We start from the raw sequence: 22,324 nt of genomic DNA, 5'->3' as shown, positions 1-22,324 counted from the left end.
TACAGGTTATATAGGCTGGTAATAGGGGCAGGGCTGGAAAGGAGGTGAAGTAGCCTAAAATGGCAATACTGAAGGGAGAGGGGCTAGGATTGGTTCTGAGAGGACGCAGGAGCCATTGCAGCGGGCGGGGGTTGTTTTGGCCACGGTGCATGCGCGCTGGCGGTGGCAGGAGTGGCCTTGGCACCAGGGAGTGAGTGGGTAAGATAAGGAAGTGGGGAAAGGGCAGTTGGGAGAAAGGCGGTTTCCTCCGGCAAGCCTCCCCTGCCAGTGACATTTTGGGTGAGGAAAAGGGAGCTGCCCTGACCTCGCTCCCCAGGCTCGGGGGGGCTGCAGAGGGCACTCACGCCCGTACCTACTACCCTCCCCAGGGGGTGATATCAGGTCCCCTGGCCCAGGCCTGGCAAGCCGAGGTACAAGCTCAGTCCCCGCAATTCCCCTTTCTTTTCTAATTAGAGGAAGAGGCTTTACCGGAGAGGCCCGCTAAGGGTGAGGGAAGGGGGAGGTCAGGGAAGGGAAAAAGGGGTTGACGGTGGCTCAGCGAGGCTGGAGCTCAGTGTTGGTGTGGTGCCCGGGCGCTCGACAAGGGCTTCGCTGCAGCAGGCTGGGCGAAGGTGAGGGGTTTAAAGTTCAGGGGTTTAAAGTTCAGGGGTTCAGAGAAGCTGGAACTCGAGGCGAGAGCGATGTTCAGGTGATTGAGAAGGGCCTCGCGGTCGGCGGGTTGACCGGTGGCGTTGAGGTCGCGGAGGGTTGGCTGTCATCTTGGAGTGGGGGGCGTCAGAGGTGGCGAGTCGCTGATACTGGATTTGCACGAACGAGGAAAAAATGGCATCTGTTTGTTTTCTTACAAGCTGGACAATTTTGCGGATGAGGAAGGGTCCTAAGATGAGAGCTAGAATAATTATTAATAGGGGGCCAAGAAAAGGAAGGATGTATGGGAGGATGGGAGTGAAAAAACTGGACCAATAACTGGTGGCTTCACGATCTCTTTTACGCTTTTCCAGTCCCTCTCAGACCCTTTTCAGGCTGTCCTCGACGAGACCTGTGGAATTGGCATAAACACAGCACTCTTCTCCTAGGGCGGCGCAGAGGCCTCCTTCTTTGAGGAGGAGAAGGTCAAGACCTCGGCGGTTTTGGAGCACGACTTCAGAGAGGGAATTGACAGAATTTTTTAGATGGTAAATAGCGTTTTGTAAGTGACGAATGTCCTCGTCAACAGCCGCCCTGAGGTGAGTTAGGGCGGAGCCTTGACTGGCTAGTGCAGCGATTCCGGTGCCAGCGCCGGCAAGACCTAGGAGGGAGGCAATTGTGAGGACGGTGATGGGCTCTCGCTTTTGCAGAAAGGCAGGAGCTGCAGTTTTTTCCAGACGGAGGAAGAAGTCTTCTTCGCTGTGGTATAAGACCCTAGGGATAAGGACAATTAGGAGGCAAGTTTCTTTATATTCGCTGATGATATTCGTGCTGAGACAGGGGGTAAGTCCTGTAGAGGAGCAGAGCCATTGGGAGGAATTATGAGGAATGAGAAATTTTGCCGAGCTACTGGGAGATGAGTAGCTGGCACAGGCAGTGAGGTCGGGAGAGTTATTGGAGCGAGGGCGGACGCACTTTCCCGTATAGGAGACTGAATGAAAGGTCAGGGGGACGGCAGAGGTATTCCAATTGCATTCCGAGGGGCTGTCTTCTGTGCTTTCTGAAAAGGAGAGGTTGGAGGCAACGGGCTCGTACAGTGAGGAAGAGGTGGAGAGGCAGAGCCAGCAGGAGGAGGTAAAATTGGGGTTGGAAGAGTTTACTGAGGTAAAGGCGGCTTGGATGAGGCTGAGGAGGGGAGAGGAATAACGAGAAGGGGGCAGAGGAAGCTGGGGTGGTGGTGTTTGAGATGTAGTTGAAGTGCGTTTAGTTGGAACTAAGGTGCGGCTGGAGAGCTGTGGAAAAAGGGGGTTAATGACTTTATTGGGACCAATGCCAGAGGGTGTTTTTAAAGCAGTATTTTGGCATGATTGGTTTACAGCCTCTTTTTTTATAAGAATAAGTGATCCTCGGTCGGCTCCTTTCTCATAGATTCTGAAGCCCCAAGTTTGACCGAGTAACCAGGAGGGATCAGTGGGGAGCTGCACTGTAAGATTAAGATGTGTGCAGGATTCCTTACTTTCTTGGCCGAGCCAGTTAACTGTAGGGAGTTTGCACCTTGTAGGGGCCCACTTTAAGGTAAGGTAATGATTAGGAACAGGAGGCTTCCAATTAGTGGCTAATGTTTCATACCCCCAGTATGCACAGTAGTACTCGTTGGGGGAATTACAGCACGATTTTCTAGGATTTGAGGATGGGCACATGTAATATTGGGCCTGGGGATCACTTACCTTTTGAGCGCAGGTTTCTTCGACTCTGGAGACAAAGGTGGTGAAAGGTTCATTTGGCTCCTGGAAGAGCTTGGTGAATTTATTAGGCCGACAGGCAGAGCAATTGGCAAACGCGCGTAAGGCGATTCCCCAAAGGATAGGCCAAAAGGTGGCAGGTGCATTAATATAAGCAGACGCATTTAGAAACGCTCTAGTGCCCAAATAGGCTTCGGGGGGATGATAGACTCCAATGGCTGCGTCTTGCTCACTTTGCTTAGCTGCTTCTGCCTGGAAGTGAGCACGCCAGTCAACAAACTGACCGGGGTTAAAAATTGAATGGGCAAGCGAGGCCCAGTCTTGGGGGAGGCAATAGTTCATAGCGAGATCCTGCAGTATTTGGGAAGCATATGGGCTACCTAACCCGTCCTCCTTGACGGCCCTGCGAAGCTGCTTGATAGCATCTGAGTCAATGGGATACCAGTCATGCGGCCTCTGTGGGGTGGGGGCAAGGTTAAGAGGAAAGCAGCGAAAAGCACGAGAGAAAGGAGGACACGCTTGCAGAGGACTTGGCGCGGGAGTGGGGGTAGGGGGAGCGTTGCCCCAAGGGTTGCCTTGAGGTGTAGAAGGCAGCCAGGGGTTGTTAGTCGGCAGGGTGGGAGGAGCGGCGGCAGCTGCCGATAGCGGCTCCGAGGGGGAGCTCGCCGGAGGGAGAGGCGGGAGTGGGAGGCCCCAAGCGTCGCAAGATGGCGGCGCGGTGGGCGTGGCTAAGACACAAGATGGTGGATCAGCTCCGCCCCGCGAAAGGGCAGGGCCCAAGGCACAAGATGGTGGACTAGCTCCGCCCTGTGGAAGGGCGGGGTAAAGCGTATGCGGTTTCCGGCCCAGCTTAGGGCTGATGTCATCGCCGGAGCATTTCCTCCCCTCGATGGAAGAAGAAGGAGGAAGTTCGCCATCTTGGCGTGGCGCAGTGTTATTTTGCTTTTTGGGAGTCACTTCGAGCGCGTTGTTAATCTGCTCGACTAAGGACTCCGTGTCCGAGTCATGATTTGAATTAGTATCGCTATCTGAATCTGTTGGCTGGGTTGATAGGGCCTCTTTGGATTTAACGGGGCCTCGATCAGGGGGGAGGGAGCCTTGAAGGCAGGAGCGGATGGTTATCAAGGTGGGGAGCAAGCCGGGAGGGAAGCGCTTGCTCTCATGTTCCATGGCGTTGGTGACTCGATCAATAAGGCGATCATAAGTAACAGGGTCCCAAAGATGGCAAGTGGTGAGCCATGGGTTAAAGGGCAGCAGGAGATCCCAGTATATCTGCAGCTGCCGGACAGACACTTTACAGCGATGCGTGTCTAGGAGACCCGCTAGAGCACGAACTTGAGGTGCCTGACATGTAGATATACGATTACCCATAGCTGAGGGGAGAGGAGGGGGAGTTGTTCCCGAGCCGGGCCGGCCCGGCTGGCGGGGAGGAGGAGGAGGAGTTGTTTACCGAGCAGAGAGAATGAGATAAACCGTGGCCTTGAGGCCGAAGGAGACGGCGAGAGCAGAAAGCAGTGCCCTTTGGCAACGGGAGCAGTGAGGGGGGGCAGTTGCAAAGAGGCACACGGCACCAAATGAGGAAATAAAGATACAAAGAACTACAGCAAAGTAATGGAGGGGAAGAGGGAGAGTGTTAGGAGGAACGGGGGTCATAGAAGTGCGCATACAAGAGGACGAAGAGAGCGTGGGGGAAGGGAGGAGTTCCTACTGGATGAAGAGAGCGTGGGGGAAGGGAGGAGCGGCTTCGGAGCAAGGAACCTCCCACGGCTCCGGAAGCGGCGAGGGAGAGGCGGCCCTTACCTTGCAGGCGAGGAAATGGGAAGCTGGAGAGGCGTCCGGGCGAGCGGGCGACCTGCCAAACTGTCGTGTGGAGACGCTCCTCACACGGGGCACCAGTTGCGGTCGGGGTTACTGCTTCTAGGGGGAGTGGTGGCCGGTAGCCGAGCCCTCAGCTCTCGGGGCTGCTTAAAGGGTACCGGCGGCGGGGGCTCTTTCCCGGAGGCGAGGGCGAGGCGGAGGACGTGGCCAGGGTCCTCGGCGGTTGGCGTGCAAGGTGTGGAGGGCGGCGATAAGGACAAAAACACTCTTCATCCAGTAGGAGTATGCGCCAAAAAGATTTATTCAGGGGTGATTACAGGTTATATAGGCTGGTAATAGGGGCAGGGCTGGAAAGGAGGTGAAGTAGCCTAAAATGGCAATACTGAAGGGAGAGGGGCTAGGATTGGTTCTGAGAGGACGCAGGAGCCATTGCAGCGGGCGGGGGTTGTTTTGGCCACGGTGCATGCGCGCTGGCGGTGGCAGGAGTGGCCTTGGCACCAGGGAGTGAGTGGGTAAGATAAGGAAGTGGGGAAAGGGCAGTTGGGAGAAAGGCGGTTTCCTCCGGCAAGCCTCCCCTGCCAGTGACATTTTGGGTGAGGAAAAGGGAGCTGCCCTGACCTCGCTCCCCAGGCTCGGGGGGGCTGCAGAGGGCACTCACGCCCGTACCTACTACCCTCCCCAGGGGGTGATATCAGGTCCCCTGGCCCAGGCCTGGCAAGCCGAGGTACAAGCTCAGTCCCCGCAATCCATAACCCTGACCAATGAGTTGAGGATGACATAAGCATCTTCCAAGACTGAGGGTGTATCACTGATCATTACAGCTAAAGTCACGGAGCATTGTCTTCAATTTTTATATATAAGAACAAAGATTTGGCAGATATTTTCACTACTTGAGTGATAATACTTGAAGATGCCAATCTCTTCTAAACAGACTTGACAATATCTACTGCCTATTGTATTACTGGCATGTGACAGTCATCTATATTTTGGTTTTAATGGGGGAATTGCAATGTCATCTCAAGGAAGCCAGTTAAACGAGAGCTATAAAATAACACCACAAATCAACTCCCTATGAAACTACCAATTAAGAAAACCCAAATGTGGTGACAATCAGTGGTTATTTATATGTGGACAGAGATGGACTTGTCCTAGGTGTTCACAATTTAATTCCTTCTCTTGTAGCAGAAAAGTGTCTCAACTTCAGAATTATTAAAATATAAAAATAAAAGTATGCATCCTAGAATTGAAGGAAATGTGGAATGTGAGGTATTTAGAAGTCTTGGGTTGAGAAAACAAAAGGATTATAAGACTTCAAGGGCAAAATGGAATTAGAATAATCTCAGCCAAATACACTTTCACACCATTTTCTTTTCTCTTCACAACTCTCAGTATAATTCCTCTTTAACCAAAATAACACATTATGGCATTTCAGATAACTGCATGTGAAAAAAGAAACTTTTGAGAAGATTCAAAATCATTTAAAATCTAAGGCAGTTAGAGATCTTTCTGGATCTATGTGTGAGTTTTCAGTATTATTCATGACATTCTCAATTTCCTCTTACATGATTTTGCCAGAGAACTAAATCTGTTAATAATGAGAAGATTCTGTTCTCCACCAACGTGAAAGTACTAAATGAAGAATAAGTGTCTCTCAAACATCCATAATCCCTAAATAAATTCAAATTGTATTCTTTTTTTAAGTAAAACAGAAAAAATCATAATGACTAGAGATATATTACTATTCAAACAGTATATTTGCATAATATAGTATCTTTTTATGTACCAATTACATATCAAAGATAAAAGGAGGACTTCATATTGCAAAAAAAGCACACATTTTTTATATTATGTGCAAGCATATATGTTCCAAAACCAGAACATCAAACATTTTCCTCTTTAAAAATTAACTTTTATTTTACAACAACACAATTTAATTACAGTTGGCGTTATTTTTAAAGCCAATACCTTATTAAATCAGAGGGAACTGTAATTTTTTTTCCATGTTGGATGTTACCAAATCCAAAGTGGTTCAAAGAAGCACAAACTGGTTGAAGGAAAAAGTATATTTATACAATTTTATACATGAATACTAAAAATTGATTCTTTGATTCTTAATTATTTTTCCTCTTTGAAATGATGATAAAATGTTTTGCAAATTGTCTTTTATTAATTTAATTTTATTGAGATTTGTTCACAAGCCATACAATTATCCAAAGATCCAAAGTGTGCAATCAATTGCCCATGGTACCATCACACAACTGTGCATCCATCACAATTATTTTTTTTTCAATTTTTAGAACATTTTCATTACTCCGGAAAAGAAATAAAGACAAAAAAAGAAAACTCAACTCCTCCCATTCCCCAAACCATCACCCCTCCATTATTGACCCATAGTATGCAAATTGTCCTTTAATAGAAGTCACACAATTTGTTCTGTGCAGACTGAAAAATGGTTCCTCAAAAGATATCCATGTCCTAACCCCTGGATCCTTCTATGGCAAAAGAAAGGGTCTCTACAGATGGGATTAAGTTAAAGATCCTAGGTGAGGGGATTAGTTTTAGTTATCTGGGGGGACCCTAATGCAATCAAACATATCCTTTACAAAAGGGAGGCAGAGGGAGATTTTAAGATGTGCAAAGGAAAAGGTGATGGGAAGATGGAGCAGAGAGCGATTAGCAATCTCAGACCTGAGGTATGCAGGACAGGACCACAAACCAAGGGAAGCTGGCAGCCACCAGGAGCTGGAAGAGATGAGGGGTGGATCCTCCTCTAGGGCTCCCAGGGGGTGTGGCAACCTACCACACCTTGATTCTGGCCCAGTGATACCAATTTTGGACTTTTGTCCTCTAGAAATGTGAGAAAGTCAATTTTGTTGTCTCCACCCATCAAGTTTGTGGTAATTTGTTATTGCAACTTTAGGAAATAATACATATGACTTGTAAGCATTTTAAGAAAGGAATAAAACCTCACAATGAATTCTGCTTAGAAATTAGGGATACACCTAACAGACACTTTCTTGTTTGCTTTAGTCCTGCTTTCATAACTGAGCATTTGAAGGAGGGCTCATTTATAAACCAGAGATTTCAAGTTTGGGGGAAGGCTGCAGAAAGCAGTTGTCAGGGGTCCATGGCAGGTCCTTGGGGAGAAAGAGTGGCTTGAGCATTTTAGGAGTTTTGTGGACCACTCTCATTTATGCACTGATTTTGTCTTTTACAGTGTTCACTAAGATCCTACTCATACAGCTGCATCCCTACTCAAGACACGGGGGCAGGTAACAGCAGTGAACACGCCAAGTCCCTGCTGCTGTGGGACATATATCCTGGTGGTGGGAGTAAGATAATCAATTAAGAACAAGTAACCATAATATTAGATAGCAACAGGTGAACATGGGGTGCACATGGGGCTGCTGCAGATTGGACACTCATGCCAAGATAAGGGTTTCTTCAGTGATGTGATGAGAGACTTCCCTGTGAGTATATCTGGGAGGGAGAGAATTCCACAAAGGGATAATAAGTGCACAGGTCCTGAGACTGGCACATGCTTGGCACGTTGGAGGAACATAAAGGAGCCTGGTGTGTCTGGAGCCCGTTGAGTGGGGATGGGCACTACAGGGGCAGAGAGGCATCCTGGGGCCCGGTAATGCCTTGCAGCCCACAGCAGAGGCTTGGCAGGGTCTTCTGGGAAGGCCAGAAGCAGAAGAACAGCCCGTCTAATGGATGTTTTAAAAGGATATGCTGGTACACAATTAGCGATTCCCATTTAACCCAACAGGTCAGTGTGGAAGCCATGGTAATCCTGCCCTTTGTCAGCCTCCAGTGCTCTCCATCCCTGAGATTCTCCTGCAGGGTGGAAGTCACCTCCCCTCTCTAAGACATGTTCTCTTCTATCATGTTGTGGAGGGAAAAAAAGAATTGTTTCTCCTCCATGGCTGTGCCACTGAAAGTGCTACTCCAAGCTGAGGGTCTGGATTAGGGACTGAGTCATGTCCCCCACAAAGACATGTCCACATCCAAGACTCCAGGCATGTAGGTGTAAACTGATTTGTAAATAAGGTCTTCAAAGTTCCCATTAAGAAGAGGCCAGACTATCAGGATGGGCCTTAATCCAATGTGTCTGGAGTCCTTATAAACAGAGGAAATTTGGTCACAGTCTCAGCACGACACAGAAGACAGACACAGTGCTGTGGTGGGACAGAGCCTGGGAGCGACTGCGGCCAAGCCACTGGGTGCTCCAGACTTCAGAGAAAGCCCGATCCTGTCCACACCTTGATTTTGGACTTCTGGTCTCCCAAGCTGTGAGGAAATGGATTCCTGTTGTTTTAAACCAACTAGTATGTGGTATTTTTTTTATAGCAGCCCTGGCAAAAAATTCTGAAACAATTCTGAGGGCTTTTAAACATGGACTACTCCAAAGTCTTTTAGCTTTCAAAATTTAAAACCCAGTCATCATCTCCTGATCAGACTTCTACAAGGCAAATAGATAATTCACTGGCAGGTGTGCTTTTGGAAAAGTAAGAGCAGTAGTCAACAAACTGTTTATGCCTGTCCTCTCAGGAATTCTCAGATTTCAAAACTGACCAGAAAAAAAAATTGCTTCAATTGCTTCATGCCTACCTGCTTTTGCAAGGACCGTGAAGACTTTCAATGATACAGGCTTTCTTTAATTTAACAGGATACTAAGCAATTTTATGATCTTCTGGTGTAGCATTTCTCAAACTCTAAAATGCACACAAAATGCCTGGAAATCTCGTTAACATGCAGATTCCCACGCAGGCCTTGGGCTCTTCCTGAATTTCTATCTTGCTTCCAAGGGATGCTGAACCTCCTGCTCCACATTTTGAGTAGCTAGGTCCTGGTGCTGGGTCAGAGTCCATTTCCACATTCTTTCTGAAAGCATAAAGTTGAAAAGCTCTAGGTAAAATAAAAGAGTGGCTATTATCATGAAACTGTGTTTCATGACTCTCACAATGTCTTCTTTCATTATTTCATTCTTGTATCAGCTACCGAGCTGCTCCACTGTTTCAATTTAGGGATGTTTGTAGTTTGCTTTTATTTGTTTTTTTGTCGATGGTTTGTCCATATTTTTACAAGGCTACTCAGCTTTTACTCTTGCCAGCTTTCACATGTAAATGTTGAAGTGTTTTTTATGAAAACCTTTCATTCAGTAATTAATTGAAATGAAAGTCTAGGTGCCATGGCTAAGATGATAAACAGCCTAAGACGTGCATTTATCGTAACTAACTGGGAAACATTTATACCAGGCATACTATCAATGTGGTCTACAAATATATACATCTTAAAAATGTTTCAGTTTCTATTTCAATTCACGAAGTCGTAAGTTAGTTATATTGCCTTAATTGAGCTGGTCATTAGTAAGAGGAATTATGTTTGAATTCTATGGATATTAATTTCTCAAATAATGATGTTTTACTCAAGAAGGACATTTTAGCTGATAAATCTGATGAGTTCTTATATGCTTTTCTTGAATAACAGCAGGTGTGTTCCAAGGAGCCTGGTTCAACTCTTTGAACCCTGGGGGATTTAGAGGCCACTCTGGAAAGGGGATGCAGGTGGACAGGAAGTGGGCATTTACCTGCAGCAGGTTCCCCTGCAGGCTACCCACCTCAGGCATCTCCTTGGTGCCTTGTCTCCATCCCACGTGGGTGGACGGAGCTACAGCTTACATGCTGCTCCCTGCCAGGAGAAGGAGGGCACACCCAGGCCACCCTGTCCCACTTAGTGGGTGATTTGGGGTCCACAGGGCACCAGCTGGAGGTGACTCCAGAAATCAGGTCATCAGAATTTTAACCTGGTAAAAAACAAACAAGAAACAGGGAACAAAACACACCTGCAGTGTGCCCTGCCTCACTTGCTACCCACGGTCCACCACATGTGCTCACAGCTGGCCCTGCTCACCTGCCCGCCAGGAATGTGGGACTAGCCCAGCAGGAGGAAGGGTGCGGGCAGCTGCTCTGGTCAGCGGGGCCTCTCCTATACCTCGTTCCTACTTTCCTGCTTCTCTAGTCCTGCTCCTTCCATTCCTGTAGGACCTGGAGCCCTTGACCATGAGTAGGCAGGAGCCTGTGGGAAACCACTGCATTGGCAGGGAAAAAGGTCCAGATTGAATTTTCAGCCTTTATTTTGCATAAATCACTTCTCTTTTTCTGAGTAAGATAATGAGTCAAAAGAAACATAAAGTGTAGAGCCTTTTACACCTTAAGTAATCAATATGGTACTTAGTCTGTTTCCTTAGCCATCTGTATTTTAGCTGGACCACATGAAAATGCTGAGGCTCAAACTTATTTTGACCTTCAAATATGGTGGTTTCAAGTTAGTTCAACATGAGAGTTAGGGCAGAGCTGCTGACTGTGGCTGGTAAACTGTGACCGTTGTGGGGTAGCAGGGCCAGCTTCACGGACGTGCTGATGGTGCAATTGTCCAGGGCCCCACACTCAGAAGACGGCCACAGCTTGGGATTTGATGCTCTGTGGTCACCATCTTGAAATTTGCAATGACTGATCTTTAATTTGTGCTTTGTTAAGTGAAGACTGATGGGACACTGGAGCATGGGTCATGCCTTCCAAGTGAAGTCTGATGGGGGCTTGGAAACTCACTTGCTCCTCACCTCCCCAGGATGTTTTTTTTTTAAAATTCAATTTTATTTTTGGTCCATTTTCAGCATAAATTTGGTTTTATTGAGTTATATTCACATACCATACAATCAGCCACAGTGTACAATCAACTGTTCACAGTCCCATCATATAGTTGTGCATCATCACCACAATCAATTTTTGAACATTTTTCATTACTCCAAAAACAATAAAACTAAGAATAAAAATAAAAGTAAAAAAAGGACACCCAAAACATCCATGACCCCCTATTATTCATTCAACTTCTGTCCCCATTTTTCTACTCATCTGTCCATACACTGGATAAAGGGTGTGTGAGCCACGAGGTTTCCACAATCACACAGTCACACATGTAAGTTATATAGTTATACAATCATCTTCAGGAATCAAGGATACTGGGTTGCAGTTCAACAGTTCCAGGTATTTTTCTTCAAGTTATTCCAATATACTAAAAACTAAAAAGGGATTTCTATGTAATGCATAAGAATACGCTCCAGAATGACCTTTCAACTCCATTTGAAATCTCTCAGCCACTGAAACTTTATTTTGTTTCATTTCTCTTCCCCCTTTTGGTCAAGAAGATGTTCTCAATCCCATGATGCCAGGTCCAGGCTCATCCCCAGGAGTCATGCCCCATGTTACCAGGGAGATCTACACCCAGGATGGGTTCTTGATGACCATCTTCCTACCCCTGCCCAATGACAGATGTCACCCTTTGTCCCTGGCAGAGACCTGAGATCAGGAGGGGGAAGTGCCAGGGTCAGGCCCTCTGCCCGCTGCCCTGTGTCCCACACACATGTGAGGTCTGCACTTACTCCATGAGTGCCTCTGTGACCAAGGGAGTGTGACATTAAATTGCAAATAGAAAACATCATGGCTGGTTGAGGGTGAGACAACGGAAGAAAAGAAAAAGTTTTTATCATGTTTTTTGAACAAGGCATCCCCATAATCATTTTGCACCAGGCCCTGAAATAAATTTGTGGCCAGGCCTGGGTGTGCAACACCAGAAGTTTATTTCTTACTCAAGTAACGATGTCACATTTATGTCCAGACCCTCAGCATAGTTGACTCAGAGGCCCAGGCCTCCATCATCTTGTAGCTCTGACTCTTTCCAAGGCTTTGTGTCATATGCATTCAGTTCTTAGTGGGGGAAAGAACAGGGAAGATGATGCCTGGGAGAGTTTTGTGGGTTGGCCTGGAATGGACATCTATCACCTCCTCTTGTTTCCACTGCCCAGAGCCCAGCCACATGGCCACACATCTCATAGAGATGTGGTTCAAGAGTGCTACATGCAGATGGGAGAAAGGTTGTAGGAGGGATCCACCAGCCTTCCATGCCACCAACCCAAAGGAGCCTCCTAGGCTCCTATCTTATGATGTTTTCTATTAGCCCATCCTAGCATTTGCTGTATTTTTTGCTCATTTTGGTGTTAGTCTTCCCCCCTCACTAGAATTTTAATTTGGTGAGAGAAAGTACTGTCTGTCTTTCTCAGTGGTGCCACCCAGTGCCTAGGATAAGCCAAGAGCCCAATGCTCTCAGGAGATGTGCAAGCTGCTGGCTCCCAGACTCAGTGAGTGGGCTCCAGAGCCCACGTGACCTCCCCCTCCACACTGTCCTAGCACACTTGCTGAAGTTGATCTCCATGGGCTAGCTCCAGCCCTACAGTCCTCAAACTTATCTTCTTTTTAGACTTGGCTGGTCTTTACCTAATTACAAGGCCTCCCACTGACTCCCACCTCTGTTACAGCAAGATGCTGCTATCCAGAGGGAAGGAAGAGAAGCAGCTGCCAGATTCATCAAATGATAGCTCTAAGGATGTAATCATTTCATCATCAATAGAGTTTAAAACACAGGAGAGTCCAGTTTATGATCTGGTACATGATCTGGTATCAGTCTGGTATATGATCTGGTTTTACAAAGATTCAGGCTTTTATGACTTCTGAAAAAGGACTATACCTATAAAATTGTCATCCTAAATACCCTGATTTCAAGAAAAAAATGCAGAATCTAGTATTGTGAAATGGTCTCTGATGAAAGTTTAAAGTTATTCTGAGGAATTTTAAAAAACAACCACCACAAATCAAGACATTGGCTTGGAAGGTGCCATTTAGAGGAGCACAAACTCTGTTATACAAGAGTCAATATAAAAGACTATGGCTTCAGATTTCCAGCAGTAAAATATGTGGACATCATGAGGTTGAAGGCTGTGTTGGTAGAGAAAGATCCTCTCTAACTGTACATTGTGTGTCTACCCCCAAAAATGATGTTGAGTCCCTTTCTGGGATCAGACAAAATCATAACAACTGGGGTAAGCATTCTTAACTAAGGGAAAATTGTTAATGCAACACATTCCTCCCACCATTTTCACATGCATGATAAATAAATGTAAACAAAATAAATATACCCATGAACATGCAAATACATACTTTGGGTGTGCTTGGGAGAACTATACACCAAAGCATGGCAAACTTACCAGGACATCTAATCTGGCCCCATTTCTTTCATCTATCACAGAAACACAGTCTCAAGAACTGGATGCTTCTTTCTTGTCCTTGTTCTAAGTCTAAGCTGGGAGCTAATGACAATAGGCGGGGCTCAGCTCAGCAATGTGATGATTTGGGTCTCTGTTTCAGAAATAAATTTATGACTGATTGATTCAAAAGCAAAGTGGAATAACAGTAGGGGGTATATGAGAACACTGTAGTTTTTACATGATTTTTCTGTAGACCTACAACTTCTCTAATTAAAAAGTTAACAAAAAAAAGCAAAGTAGAGTAGAGTGATTAAAAATCTTTTTTTTTTTTACTTTATCACTTTGACTACTTATCAGATATCCTCCCTTCTTCACTACTTATGGGACACATTATCAGTGCTTTCCAAGATCTCCTGCTAGCCACAGACCACTTTGAAATTAGAGGTGTCCATGTAAATTGCTTTAGCCAAGGACAAACTCGGAAATTTGGGTAGAAGCATTTTTGTGCTAGGACACACTTCTGTTATCCCTTCACCTCCATGGTGAGCCCGTCATCCTCATTTGATGGCATTGTTAGCTGGCACTCCTCTGTCAGCCAGGAGCCCTCCCTCTTCCCCACCAGCACCACTGACCTCTACTGGGCATGAGAAATAATCAAGAAATAAACTCTTGCTGTTTAAACCGACTGAGAATTGGGTGTTGCTTGTTGCAGAAGCATTATCTAATCTATCCTAATGAATGCACAAATTGCCACATGGAAGAGAGGTATGACTATAACAAAAAGATAAAGTGCATGGCATTCACCTGATAGGTTGCAGACAGTGAGGATACTGATGTGAAAGATTCAGAACAGGGTTCGCTTTACTATGTAGTGGCAAAATATTTGTTAAATTTCTCAGAGGCAACACCTTAGAAGGAGGAAGACCATGTACCTAATGAACTTACAGTTCTCCAAGCTGATAAGCATAACACTAGTTGTGTTGATTGCCATCACCTTTGTTTAATAAAATATTACAAGATAAAGCTGGGCTTAGAAAAAAATCGATCATTTTGCAAGCAGAAATAAAAAAGGAGTATATAGCAAAATCTCAGGGTCTAGCAATGTGGACAATAACTTTCTTAACCTCAAAGATTAGAAGACAAACTTGATAAAGTCTTCCAAATGCCCAGTACAATCTTTCAACCATTTAAAATTCTTCAGAAAAAGGATCAGAATTATGGTATATATCATATCAGTTGGGTTAAATTCAAGGTAGTGGGTAAAGAGTAACCATTGCTGTTTTCCAAATACAAGCTAAATGGACTCCAGGTCCCTGCCACTAAACAGTAAGACTAACAATGGAAGCAAGAAACCAAAGTACACAAGTTCTGGAATCCATCTCCATCCCCAAAAGAATGTAGGTGTGTTACTGGCACACACTGCTCACCAGAATCAAGAAGATAAGAAATTGGCTGCATTTTAATCTAGTTTTACTGACAAAGGAACCAGGAGGCTGAGATTGTTCTAGATGTAAGATGGCCCTTGAACAATTAACCTTCTAGGCAGGATATGGTGGTAGAAAGCCTTACACCCCCCCATGGAGAGTAATCCCTAATGTCTTCTTCAGATGTGATTGAGGAGGAAAATGGAATAGGTAGGTGCTCCAAGCTGGAGCCAGGAGACATGGAAACATGGAGAAGGGACTCCTCTGAGAAGGAGAATCAGGAGTTCCTCCCAAGGAAAGGAATCATGACACATTCCCCTTCTGAAATCAGGGGATCCACACAACATCTGCCCAGTGGGATTTCAGAGTTGCTCCAGACCAGTAACAGTGTGCACCTCATTCTTCCACTTTCCACAGGGAAGTATTGGCTGCAGGTATCCTGTCTGTGTTCCATCAAGACAGAAAACACTTTGTGTAGTTTCTAGATTTCTGGATTAAAAGAAGCTGTATTCATACCAATGAAGACACAACCACACACCTGTCAGAGCTCTGTGATGGGACTTTGGGTGACTTTGTACAGATGCAATGAGTTGTATGTGGGATGGAGAGTGGACAAAAGGGTGGGCAGTGGTAGACACAGATAGGTGCCACTCATGACTGGTTCTCCTCTTTCCAGGCTGTGGCCAAGTATCTAGCTTTAGTAAATGAAATGTGAGCAGAAGAAAGTATAATTTTCTAGTGGGTGCTGCAATAACAAATACCACAGATTGATTGGCTTAAACAATGTAAATATATTGCCTCACTTTATGTATCTAGAAGTCCAAAATCAAGGTATCAGTGGGACGTGGCTTCTCTGAAGTCTGTAGTGCTCTGTTGGTGGCTTGTTGTTGATCAGTCTCTGCCTCTATCACTTGGTGAACTGTCTCTTTCTTTCTCCTCCTGTGGTTTGTACTTCCATGTCCAAATTTCCTGTGCTCATAAGGATTCTGGGCATACTGGACTAAAGCCCACCCTTATTCAGTTTGGTCTCATCATAAAAAGATCTTTAAAATTCCTGTTTACAGATAGATTCACGCGCATAGTCCTAGGGGTTATGACTTGAGCATGTCTTTTTGGGGGAGCATGAGTCAATCTACCACAAGATGGTGACCAATTTCCTATGCTCTCTTCCCCACTACCGCATACCCTGACATCTTGGTTGGTGGCAGTGGAACCTGTTAGCTTGTGAGCAACAAGTAAGTATGTTTTGTTTTGAGCCATTTGGATTTTGAGCTTTTTGCTATTGTAGCATGACTCATCCATCTTGGCTACTACACCACATACATATTGTAGTACCAAAATCAATTATCATCACTAATACTAAAATCCCTAGGAATTGAACTTGAAATATAAAATGTCAGAAGCAGATATTTACTTCTGTGGGACTTATTGATCTGTGACATTCATCTGGTATTGATCCCATAAAATTTTAATTTTTAGTTGAATTTTTCATTATACATGCCACCCTGTTAATATTTGTGTAAGTGTCTTGAGAGGATTCTCCACAGTGTGCCTAATAAAAACGTCTATACCCTTCAGATGTGAGCAAAATCCTCATAAGGAAAAAGGAAAGGGGAATTGAGTTTTTAAGAAAATTATAAACATCTTCCTATAGAGTATCTTTCAAATAGAAAGAGAAGCAAAACAAATACTTGAAAATGGCATTGATAGATAGAGCTGAGATAAAAAAATCCTCTGTGACTCTTAGAGAGTTCTGCATATTGATGTTATTGTAAATATGGGCCATGCACTAATTTTTTTTTCATATCTGAGTCCCCCTCAAAATTCTAAGCTTTTGGAGGGATAGGAGTGTGCTTACTCTTCTGTGCATCCCTATTACCTTGTACCTCCTTTGAAAATCAGGGGTTGGTTCCTAGTATGGCAACAAGAACTTACATGTGTTATCTAGCTGGCCCCTCCTGACAACCCTGTGAAATAGGAATTGTTTTCTTCACATCAAATATGGAAACCAGGGCTCAAAGAGATTAGGTCACTTGTCCACATTTATATCAGAATAAAACAATAATGTCAAGATTCTCAGTCAGGATGTCTCACTTTAAAGCTTGTAGTTTTAGCCAACTCACTTTTCTGCTCATTATTTCATTTATTCATTTGTGATTCAACAGTGTTGAGTAAATGATTATAGTAGATACAAAACATATTTTAATATATAAAAAGCATGGAAAAAGCAGGAGACAATCCCTATGCTGTAAAGATATAAAAAGGAGGCTCTTTGGTTGGAAGCAAATGTAAAGGATGTTCTCATTCCTATCGATGGCCTCACAGTTTGCATAATGGTTAGTGGGTCCCTCAGTGTAGGGAGAAGTACAAGATCACCTCATGACATCACCAGGTTCCAGCTAAATCTGCCTCTTTGTCCTTGGAGTGTGTTTTTCCCTCGAGAGACAAATCTTTTTAGGCAAGCAGAATGCCCTCCATCAAGGCATTTGAACATGCAAATGTTTAAATTAAAGCATGTAGGCCATTTAACAAAAGGTGGACAACTATTTCTGGCAACATTTTAAATTTATTGTGATGAGTCAAGGCTAACGCAAGGTGAGTCTCTCTGCTACCGACATCTGCACAGCTGCATTAGCTCATCTGTGTATTAAAAAGTGGGCCTCTGGACAATTAGTAGGCAATTTGGCAAATTGCTCATGTGTAATGCAGCAGAAGAAAGTCTAGTGCCAACTCAAACCAATTCTATCTCAACTTTCCATGAATGATTTTTATTTTACAGCAAAACATTAGTCACATGTTTATCCAACAACATGAGAATGAAAAAAAAAACCCCAATAATATATTAATCTCCATTATCATTAGCTAAATTTGCTAATAGCCATAGGTTATGTGAAGAGTGCTTATCTTTCATTGGATATATTTATTATGCATTTTTCTGAGAAACAAATACATTCATCAAAAAAGTTGACTCATTTTTTTTTTTTTTTATACTATGGGCTTTATCAATCTTTGCATCTGTATGGTGAATGAATTCAAAGTCCCTTTGTTTCTAAGACCCCTGAACCCCTGAAACAAAGGGTCATTCTTAAGCTTTTGTGTATGACAAAATGTCAATTAGCCAAGATATTTTCTATTTAGGAGAATTCACATTTAAGCCATTGTTTTGATGAACTTTTACCTTAGGTAATAAATTTTATTTTATTTTATTTCTGCAAAGTCATTTTCCCTTTTCATTTTTTCCTTCCTTCTTTCATTCATTCCTTCATTTATTATTTTTTTTTTTTTTTGGCCAGACTTTTATTAAGCATCTGATCTGGGGTAGGCACAATAGAGCATTGAGGTTATAGTCATCCATAAGAAAGATCTATTTCTGTCCTTATGGAAGATTCAATATGTTTCCTAAAAAAAAGCTTATGGGGGAAAGTCTCTAACTACCTTTCCAGGATGAGGTAAATTAAATTCCCACTCAAGATGCTGCTAAAACAAAGTTGTTTCCCTTGGTTCCTAAGTGAATAAAGGGTCTGCACTCTACTAGGTTGACTAAGACAGCAGTTGGAACAAGGATGTGAAAACACCAACTCTTTGGATGTGAGCCCACAGTGAAGGAGACAAGGCAAGTGGTCTACATCTCTACCATTTCCTCCAAACCTTGCTCTCTTGAATTCAGCAATTTGGCCACAGCCACCTTCCCCACCTACATCCACAGGCCCATACCTGGAGAGCACTGTGAGCCCCTGTGTCACCTAAAATCATATGCCCATGATTAGAAGAGCAAGGAACAGCTCCAGGAGGCTTCCACAGCCAGTGTGTGCAGAGTGAAGGCTCATTGCTCTTCATTAATTGAGGCCTTCTGGAGGGGAGTGACTACTAGCTGTTTTCTTTATTTTTTTCAGTCTTCTGAGGATGATGATGATGATAATGATGAAGACGGCAATGATGATGGATGATGATGGTGATGGTGATGAAGATGTGATGATAAAAAGAGGGAGAAGAAAGGGAAACACATTTATATTAGGTCATTTCTCATTTACACATTTACATTAGGTCATTTATCTCTGGGAATAAATTCCCAGAAATATTTATTTTTGTCTCTTCACTGTAGATGAAAAACTGATTACCATAATTTCTATGATTATATTCTAGGTTTCCTTAAAATATGCAGGGAGAAATACTCTCAACTCCAGAGGGAGGGAATGAACATGGAGACCATTATTTTAAGAGGAACTGGTGAGGGTGAGAAGGTATGCTGTGTCTATGAGCACAAACAAGCACAACTCCTTTGTAACAGGTCCATTGTAATGTTGCATTGCCCAGGAAATTGGAATTGGATGCACCATGCAAATTGAATACAATGTCCGGTAGAACCAACAGAACATGCAGGCTTGTCATGCAGGCCCAAGCCAGAGCCTCTCTGGTTCTGTTCTTGACTTTAATTGATACAAACCTAGTCATTTTACTGCAGTTTTGTGCCCAATGGACAATGGATTTTCAAATTTCATTCCATGGTCTTAGCACTTCAGGATTGATTCCATAACCTGGGGAAGCTTGCTGGGCCAATGTAAGGATCTCATGCTCAAAGGTATACATCTGTCTTTTTAGGAATACTTCCTGCCATACCAGTCTACTCTTCATTTTCTGAACATACTATATATTCCTGCACTGTGGTCTTTTGTTTGCTTATTCATCTGCCTAGAATCTCCTTTTTTTTGCTTAGTGTTATTATCAAGATAACTCACTAGGAGCTCCCCACTCTTTTAGAATTAGTCTCTTCTACTCTTGGTGGTAAGTTTTAGCTGTGATAGTTTGATATCATTTGTGTTGTTGGTTCTTAATTGTGGTGCACATTAGAATAACCAGGAAGCTTTAAAATACACAGTTGCTTCTGCCAAACCCTAGGCTAATTGAATCAGATTCCCTGGGAGTGAGGCCAAGGCAATGCCATTAAAATAAAAGAAAGAATGAAACTCCCTGAGTGATTCAAATGTGTTTCCAGGGTCAAGATAGTTCAGTCATAATGGGCCACTTGCCAACACCCATGTAGCCTAACTTTGGACAGAGGTAATCTAATTCAAATGTTCTCTAGAAAAACAAAACAAAACAAAGCAAAACCTTTAAATCGTAGTCACCAGGGATAGCCACTGGTCATAAGGCAGAATAAACACAGTTATAATACAATCTATACCATTCCTGACATAAAGGAGAGCCCTACTGATACCAGGTTAGGATTCCTTTCATATATAAACGTCATTCAAGCTGTCAAATTTTGGGTTTGGGCAGTGGGGATGTGCCTCAGATCGTGGAAGGTAGAACCAAAGTTTGGGCAGAACTGAGGATCATAAAAAGTAGAATATCTGAACCTGTGAATGAGAATAACGTTGGTTGTGTTTGGTCAGGCATTTAGGGACATAAGACCTGAAAATGGATGATCAGCTCAAGGTGGGAAGGAGAAGTAAGAGTGTGAAGACAATAGCATAAGATCCCTATTTAACCTGAGATCCAGGAGCAGATCTAGCAGGTGAGTGATGGAGACCAAAGCAGAAGCATCAAAGCCTTAGGCAGGTAGGTCACTCATGTCAGGTATGACAGGGAGAGTGTCCCTCCCCTCATTCATGGAAGGAGTGGCTTTGAGAGTTGGTTTGTGAGATAAAATATAGGGTGCCTAATTAAATTTGAATTCAAATAAATGACAGATTTTTTTTAGGATAAGTATGTCCAATTATTAAAAGGGATCTACTGTCTGGGCAGGGGAGCTTGCAGGACAGGAAGAACTGTTCAGCTAATTTACTCCTGATGGCCAATTCCATCTTGCAGAGAATATCCTTCTTCTAGTATGTCCCATGTCCAGCTGTCTGCACCATCATCCAGTTGACTCCCATTAAATCATTTCAAATATTATAGGAATGTTGTCAGCAACAGATGGACCTGCACGCTTAATTGTGGGAGTCTAGATTCTGTCCCTGGTGAGAGAAAGTACAGATCTTAGCTTAGCTTAAATCAATCTAGCATCATGTCTAACATTTATGTAAGCACATTTTTATAATTCTGAATAAAAACCTAAAACTTCATTTGATTTTTTTTTGTCCTGAGGTTTTCATGCATGACTATGATCATATTAATTGGAATACTGTGCTTTTCATTATAATAACAGTTTAGCCTCTTAAACTTTAGTCTATTTAATCAATAGAAATTGATATAAATGGCTTTTAACTTTATATTTATTTAACACTGAAATTGCCATCTCCTCAAAGTTAACAGGAGACAAACGTTAGGCTCCTTCAGTTATTTATGAGCAAGTCACTCTTTCTTGGAGAAATAGTTGTACAAGGCTCACATAGAGGTATAAGATGAATTTGGGATCTTGTGCTATAAAACAAGATAGCATCCATAGACTGATGAGGTCACATCAAAAGAACCCAGGAAGAGAGGATAAATATCACCAAAAGTTGGTTCTTTGAGAAGATCAACAAGATTGACAAGCCCCTAGCTAGACTGACAAAATCAAAAAGACAGAAGACCCATATAAACAAAATAATGAATGAAAAAGGTGACATAACTGCAGATCCTGAAGAAATTAAAAAAATTATAAGAGGATATTATGAACAACTGTATGGCAACAAACTGGATAATGTAGAAGAAATGGACAATTTCCTGGAAACATATGAACAACCTAGACTGACCAGAGAAGAAATAGAAGACCTCAACCAACCCATCACAAGCAAAGAGATCCAATCAGTCATCAAAAATCTTCCCACAAATAAATGCCCAGGGCCAGATGGCTTCACAGGGGAATTCTACCAAACTTTCCAGAAAGAACTGACACCAATCTTACACAAACTCTTTCAAAACATTGAAGAAAATGGAACACTACCTAACTCATTTTATGAAGCTAACATCAATCTAATACCAAAACCAGGCAAAGATGCTACAAAAAAGGAAAACTACCGGCCAATCTCCCTAATGAATATAGATGCAAAAATCCTCAACAAAATACTTGCAAATCGAATCCAAAGACACATTAAAAAAATCATACACCATGACCAAGTGGGGTTCATTCCAGGCATGCAAGGATGGTTCAACATAAGAAAAACAATCAATGTATTACAACACATTAAAAACTCGAAAGGGAAAAATCAATTGATCATCTCAATAGATGCTGAAAAAGCATTTGACAAAATCCAACAACCCTTTTTGATAAAAACACTTCAAAAGGTAGGAATTGAAGGAAACTTCCTCAACATGATAAAGAGCATATATGAAAAACCCACAGCCAGCATAGTACTCAATGGTGAGAGACTGAAAGCCTTCCCTCTAAGATCAGGAACAAGACAAGGATGGCCGCTGTCACCACTGTTATTCAACATTGTGCTGGAAGTGCTAGCCAGGGCAATTCGGCAAGACAAAGAAATAAAAGGCATCCAAATTGGAAAAGAAGAAGTAAAACTGTCATTGTTTGCAGATGATATGATCTTATATCTAGAAAACCCTGAGAAATCAACGATACACCTACTAGAGCTAATAAACAAATTTAGCAAAGTAGTGGGATACAAGATTAATGCACATAAGTCAGTAATGTTTCTATATGCTAGAAATGAACAAACTGAAGTGACACT

General features: G+C 43.3%; 1 pseudogene; it reads left to right on the top strand.

Moving 5' to 3' along the window:
* The first annotated feature begins 14,884 nt into the window (after positions 1-14,884).
* LOC119532677 overlaps positions 14,885-22,324 on the top strand; it is a 51,537-nt pseudogene continuing 44,097 nt past the window's right edge.

This window comes from Choloepus didactylus, chromosome 4 (assembly GCF_015220235.1).
Source record: "Choloepus didactylus isolate mChoDid1 chromosome 4, mChoDid1.pri, whole genome shotgun sequence".
In the NCBI taxonomy this organism is placed as follows: Eukaryota; Metazoa; Chordata; class Mammalia; order Pilosa; family Megalonychidae; genus Choloepus; species Choloepus didactylus.
Note: the sequence above shows the minus strand (reverse complement) of the source record. Positions and strands in the feature narration are given on the sequence as shown.